Here is a 7,500-nt window from a genome sequence, read left to right as displayed (position 1 = left end):
ATACAAGCGCGCACACAAACACAAATCGCACGGTCATATACACACGTTATATATCCACACGTTATATAGCACAAACTCACGTGGATAGGTGTGTACGTGTGTCAGAGTATTGGCGTGTGTGGGTGGGGTTAGAAAGAGAGTTCTAAAAACTACACAAAGCAATGGATTTTCCAGCGAGCAATTAACGAGAGAGCTCGATAATCTTATGTTTAATTCTATATAGTCTAGCATGGTATTTTCCTTTAGTTAGTAAAAAAAAAAAAACTACTTCGAAACTTATTTACTGAAATAGAAAACACTTCTAATGTACCGAGACATGTATTTCTGCGCATGCGCTATATTTCTAGAAGTATAACCCGAAACGTTATTATAAGTGAGTGAGATAGGAGAAAATTATCGCTTATTTATTTTCCGGCTGATGAAGGCTGCCGACTGCCCTTCCCTAAAGGCAACACTTTACAGAAGCACAGTGTCATGACGTATTGCATATATTTCTCATTGCAATACATAATACAGTATGTATATATATATATATATATATATATATATATATATATATATATATATATATATATATATATATATATATACATATATATATATATATATATATATATATATATATATATATATATATATATATATATATATATATATATATATATATATATACAAGAATAAGGGCAGGGAATCGTCAATTAATAATAGAATTAACAATTAACAATTTTGCCAAGTAGTTCAGTATGAAAAAACCTTTATCGGTAAAACCATTTATCATCATAAATATACAGGGATTAGCATTGAGATTAGCATTGAGAAGCAACTCAATGCTAATCCCTGTATATTTATGATGATAAATGGTTATATATATATATATATATATATATATATATATATATATATATATATATATATGATTGAACAGGCAGAAATCAAAAATGATTTATTTGATAAGAAGATTATTTATTCAGTAAGATTGGCTAGAATTTCATAGTCTCTCTCTAACTCTCTCTCTCCTTCGCTCTTTCTCTCTCTCTCACTCTCTCTCTCTCTCTCTTTCCGTCTATCTCTATCACTTTGTCAGTCTATTTCACTGTCACTCTCTCTCTGTCTCTCTCTGTCTCTCTCTGTCTCTCTCTCTCTCTCTCTTTCCGTCTATCTCTATCACTTTGTCATTCTATTTCACTGTCACTCTCTCTCTGTCTCTCTCTGTCTCTCTCTCTCTCTCTCTCACTCTCTCACTCTCTCTCTCTCTCTCTCACTCTCTCACTCTCTCTCTCTCTCTCTCTCTTTGTACACACACGTGCTGGTGGTGAGAGTTGCGTATGCATGCGCGCGCATATGAGTTGTGTCTGCGTTGGTGCACGTGGGTTAAATGTTTACATGAGAGTGAATGTATGTTTGTGTGTGCGCGTTTGTTTTTATTTGTATACTCACACACACTCACACACACACATATATATGCACTCTACAAATACACAAACATGTATATATATATATACGTTTTTATGCATATACATTTTTTGTGGTCGTAGTGGTGGTCGTCGTGGTCGTGGTCGTGGTCGTCGTGGTGCTGATGGTGGTGGTCGTGGTGGTGGTAATGATGATGGTGATGATGATTATGATGACAGTGATGCCGGTGGTGGTGCTAGCGGTACTTAGAGAATTGCTGTTTCATGTGGTGGTGGGGGGGGCGACGGTACTGGTCGTTAAAAAGAGCAGGATAAGAGATCGATAAAATGGTAATCGGTGTTTCGATTCCAATAGAAACGACTGAGAAATTATTACCATTTCCTCCCACAACTGTCAACAATTCGCCAAACTGTCAGACCATTAAGATAAGACATTAGAAGCAAGTGCTGCGCAGAATTTTCTCAAGTAATTTCAATTCCATTCATATTTGTTAGTTCGGACGAAGTAAATTGTGTGTGAGATTTTTCATTTCTCTTAATTATTATTATGTCTCAATGATTGCACAAAGTCCGATGTTATTGTTTGATTAAATGTGGCGAGAATTAGGAGAAAACTATGCAGAGACACGGTCGTGCGCGCGCTTCAAGCTATACCCGTGTGTCTGCGCATATTCACACACACACACACACACACACACGCATATATATATATATATGTATATATATATATATATAAAGGGATAGAGAGACAAAGAAAGAGAAAAAGATATAAGAACATGTATATGTGCATATAAATGTGTATATGCATATACATATACATATATATATATATATATATATATATATATATATATATATATATATATATATATATATATATATATATTTAAATGTGTGTATGTGTACATATGTAAATATATATACATGTATGTGCGCACAGGCACAAGCATTACAAATGCGCACATTTTATATATATACATAAATATATATACATATATATATGCATATATATATACATATATACATATATATATATATATATATATATATATATATATATATATATATATATATATATATATATATATATACATATGCGATCGCACACACATAAAAATAGTCGCACTCACCTACATACACTTACATACTCACGCACGCACAGACACTCAATCATACATATACACACACACACACACACACATACACACATATATATATATATATATATATATATATATATATATATATATATATATATATATATATATATATACATAGACACATACACACGCCCGAGCACACGTACGTGTGTGTGTGTGAGCGCCAATGCCAACGGATCTCTTGTTTACCCAAAATTTCCAACTCAGCTGATGTGGTGTATGATCCGATTCTTGTCCAGACATTTTCTCATTCGTCGCAGTATTGCCTTCGAATTTTATCGTTTACCAACCACCATAAACACATAAATACATGCAAACATCAATGAATACAGACATGCATTTATACCTCTACACAAATATATAAAAAGCTCCGTCCCAGAGTGATCCTAATAAGCGGCTTTAATTGTGTTATCATTTCGGAAGTCTTGTTTTATTTATTCGGCTGTTTTTCATGTTTGTCTTTCGATGTTTATTGTCTTCCCTTATCGATTTTATATAAATCTAGTGATTTGTCCTTGTAATTTCCACTGTGACACATTTCGAGCGTCGAACAAAACACAATGTTCTGTAGGAATCGCTCAACATCGTCCATTGCACCAAGTATCTCAGTAGAAAGCTCAAACTTTTAGCGTCTATCGGCTGAACGGATTGCCCCTAACAGAGAATGCAACGACTGAAGCGAAACTGAAAAGACTCGAAGCGCTTTAGTTGTTGTCATATTTCCCGCGGCAACAAGTCACAACAACAATAACAATGAAAATAAGAACATTAACACAAACGACAACAGTGACACAATTAGTATCACGTGACTATATTAATTTTTCAGTGGAACATAATTATCCCGTCTGGATGTCACATGACCCAGACGAACGCCGTGCGGCCTTCTCTTTTCTTTTCCATTCACCCGCGTCGTTTTCACTCATTATATATTAATATGGTAGACTCATGTATCGTCAGCCCTCAGCAGGCAGCCTTTGCAAGGCAGCTCAACCTGCTAGAAATAGCAACCAAATATTTCCTCAGTTCATATCTTTTATGTTGTACTTGTTTCAGTCATTGGACAGCAACCAGGTTGGGGCAGTGCCTTGTGGGGTTTTAGTCGAACAAATCGGACCACCTCAATACTTATTTTCTTTCAAGTCTTGTTCTTATTCTATCGGTCTTCTTTGCCGAACACTACAGGGATTTAAACAGACCAACACCGGTTGTCAAGGATTGGGGGTAGCAAAAACTAACACAAAGACACTGACACGAATTTACAGACAGACAGACTGACAGACAGACAGACAGACAGACAGATAGACAGACAGACAGACAGACAGATAGATAGATAAATAGATAGATAGATAGATAAATAGATAGATAGATAGATATATAGATGTGCTTCTTCCATTTTCTGTCAACCCAATCTAATTTTTCGCCGACTCGGGATTATTGCGCTAGACACTTGCAGTCGGATTGAACTTGAAATCATGTGGTTAGGAAGTAAACATCTTACCACACAGCTACACCCGCCCCTCTACCCGGCTAAATTAAAACAAAAGAGTGCAGCCCCATGATGGCAGAAAATGTAGTGTTCTAGGACTATACTATATCCGTATCATGAGATCAGAATACATTGATCGTGGGTCCGTTTAAATTAGCGCCATCAAACAGTGGAAAAGCAGGAATGACAATAACAAAAATATAAACACTAGATTTTGCACGCCATACCTCTCTCGCTTTCTCCCTATTATTATTATTATTATTATTATTATTATTATTATTATTATTATTATTATTATTATTATTATTATTATTATTATTATTATTATTATTAAGGCGGCGGGCTGGCAGAATCGTTAGCATGCAGGTCAAAATGCTTAGCGGCATTTAGTCCGTCCTAACGTTCTGAGTTCAAATTCCACCGAGGTCAACTTTGCCTTTCATCCTTTCGGGGTCGATAAATAAAGTACCAGTGAAACACTGGGGTCGATGTAATTGAATCGGCCCCCTCCCCTTGTGGAAAATTTGAAACCATTATTATTATTATTTTATTGTCACCACCATCATCGTCATCATCGACATCACCACCAACACAGTCGTCATTGTCAACACCATTATACGTCATTCTCATCATAAAGACTTTCATCTTCTTCTTCTCCTTCGCCGTGATTGTCCTGCACGTCAACAACTTCACTCTGCGTCATCGCTACCGCTCGCACCAGCCGCGGCCAGAAACAGCAACACCACCAACCAACACCCAGTTCTAACGTCTACGACCATGATAACTACGACCACAAACACTAGCAAAAACCATTCACATTAACTATAGCACCATCTCCACCATCAATACCGATAAAAATAGAAACACCACCAACACTACCACCGCCACTACAACACCCCGACCCAATTCAACAGTTTAACCGTCCTTCCAGATGACTGGATTGGTCTTTACATATCATATATATAAATGTGTGTGTGTATGTGTGTGTAAAATGTAAGTACATATACAAATATACACATATATACACACACACACACACACACACACACACACACATATATATATATATATATATATATATATATTTAAGAATTTAAGGATTGGAGAAAACGCATGTTATAATTGCATACTTTATTCTATCAGAAGAATTTTTATTCATTAAGATAGAAGAAATACACATAATTATATATATATATATATATATATAACAGTAGCAGCAGCAGCAGCAGTAGTAGTAGTAGTAGTAGTAGTAGTAGTAGTAGTAGTAGTAGTAGTAGTAGTAGTAGTAGTAGTTGGTTTATCAAATATTCACGAACACATTCACAATAACGAATATTTAGGAGCAAAATAAGAACTAAAAAAGAGAAAACCCTTTTTACAAAATGGCGTCGTTTTGTTTAGATTTAAAATTCAAAATGGCGGAAATTGGTTGCTGCTTCGTCTCTGTTGGTTTCTGGGCAGCGTTGTTTTCGGGCGGTTGAGATTTTCTTTTTCCTATTGTCTGACTTCAGCACTAAAATTGGTTAATGTATATCTGTCTGAGTGGTTTTGAGCAGCTGAGTGCATGTCTATATATATATGTGAGTGCGTTTGTGTGTGTGAGCGGCTGTATGCGTGTGTCTGTTTAAATGTGGGTTCGTATCTAAACGTGTTTTTGACTTTGCTTGCTTGCATGTGTGTCCGTGTGTAAGTGTGAGTGTGAGTGTGAGAGTGTGTTAAAACTGAGACTCTATGCTATATTATAGTATCCACCAGGCTGGCTGGCCTTTCATTGTTTACGTGTTGTTATTGATGATGATGATGATGATGATGATGACCCAGGTCAGCCCTGATCGAGCTGATCTATATGACAATAGATGTTTCCCTTTTTTCTCCATATATACATAACCCATCTAGAACTTATATCACTCAATGCAGGCTTCCTTTTCTAACATGCAATGGTTCTATTTGAGAAGTCGAATAACCACATTAGGACACTCTGCTTGTCCTGGTGACACGACGTACAACACGTTCACAATATCTAATAAGCCGCGAGGCGTGCCAGATATCGGTTAAGTATAACCGCTCTATCTGCCTTAGGGTTCCTCTCTCCGGATTTTCCGTAAGGGTTTACTCCCTTAACCTACTTCAAACACTCAATAAATTACCGCCACCGGGCAACAAAGGTTTATTTTTATAGTGCGCTTGGTTTGTACAGAGCCAGTTCCACTCTCCCGTCCTTCAAACTTGCATTGGTTTGGCGCAACAAGTGACACAAGCCCATTAGTTACCAAGATGCAGGATTTATATAGAGTTACCTTCTCTTTGATAAGCAGATAAAGAGATGAATGGTTTCATCTCCGTTGGGGTTTCTCTGACTGACCTGACTAAGAAGGAATCTAAATCCACATACACGACAGAGTTGGGATCTATATACGCTGGAAGCTATGCCAACAGAATAACAACAGAAAAAAGATGGTATAGGCACACGCCAGAAAAGGTCACAGAAAATGAGAAGGCAACCATACTCTGGGATATGCCAATAAACAGAGATAGAGAAATTATGGCCAATTAGCCGAGGATAGTTGTCAGAGATCATAAAAAAAATGCTTTCTAATGGATGTATCAATACCAACAGATGACAACGTTTTTCTAAAAGAAATGGAGAAACTTTTGAAATACAAAGACCTGGAAATAGAGGGAACTCAAATGTGGAGTCTAAAAATGTGATAACAATTCCTATCATAGTAGACGCATTAGGTATGATGAAAAAATATTCAGACGAACACATAACAAAAACACCAGGACTATCAAATATATATAACATACAGAAAATAGGACTACTAGGCACCGCACACATCCTACGTAAAACACTTTCAATACAGTGAAAATGAGAGCATCACAGCAAACCACAGCATATACCCAAGGCACACAGAGCTGCGCTCGGTAGTGAAGTGAAAGCACGCTATATAATAATAATGGTTTCAAATTTTGCTGCAAGGGCAGCAATTTTGTGGGGAGGGGGTAAGTCGATTACATCGACCTCAGTATTGAACTGGTACTTAATTTATCGACCTCGAAAGGATGAAAGGCAAAGTCGACCGCAGCGGAATTTTAACTCAGAACTTAAAGACGGACGAAATACCGCTAAGCGTTCCGCCCGGCGTGCTAACGATTCTGTCAGCTCGCCGCCTTAATAATAATAATAATAATAATAATAATAATAATAATAATAATAATAATAATAATAAAAAACAACTATTCTTAATCATAAAATTATATATATATATATATATATATATATATATATATATATATATATATATATATATATATATATATATATATATATATATACACATACACGCACGGACATATAGGTATACACATTCATAAACACGCACGTATATGCGTACATACATCCACACACATATTTAACATATGTGCATACATACATACATAC

At 36.0% G+C, this 7,500-nt stretch overlaps 1 protein-coding gene across 1 annotated transcript in view; it reads left to right on the top strand.

Annotated features, from left to right (window-relative positions):
• LOC106883653 (uncharacterized) overlaps positions 1 to 7,500 on the top strand; it is a 125,293-nt gene that overhangs the window by 43,324 nt on the left and 74,469 nt on the right. The gene's annotated exons all lie outside the window — the stretch shown is intronic.

Source organism: Octopus bimaculoides, chromosome 11 (assembly GCF_046866305.1).
Source record: "Octopus bimaculoides isolate indiv1 chromosome 11, ASM4686630v1, whole genome shotgun sequence".
NCBI classification, from domain to species: Eukaryota; Metazoa; Mollusca; class Cephalopoda; order Octopoda; family Octopodidae; genus Octopus; species Octopus bimaculoides.
The sequence above is the reverse complement of the archived record's forward strand: the minus strand, read 5'-3'. Positions and strand labels throughout refer to the sequence as shown.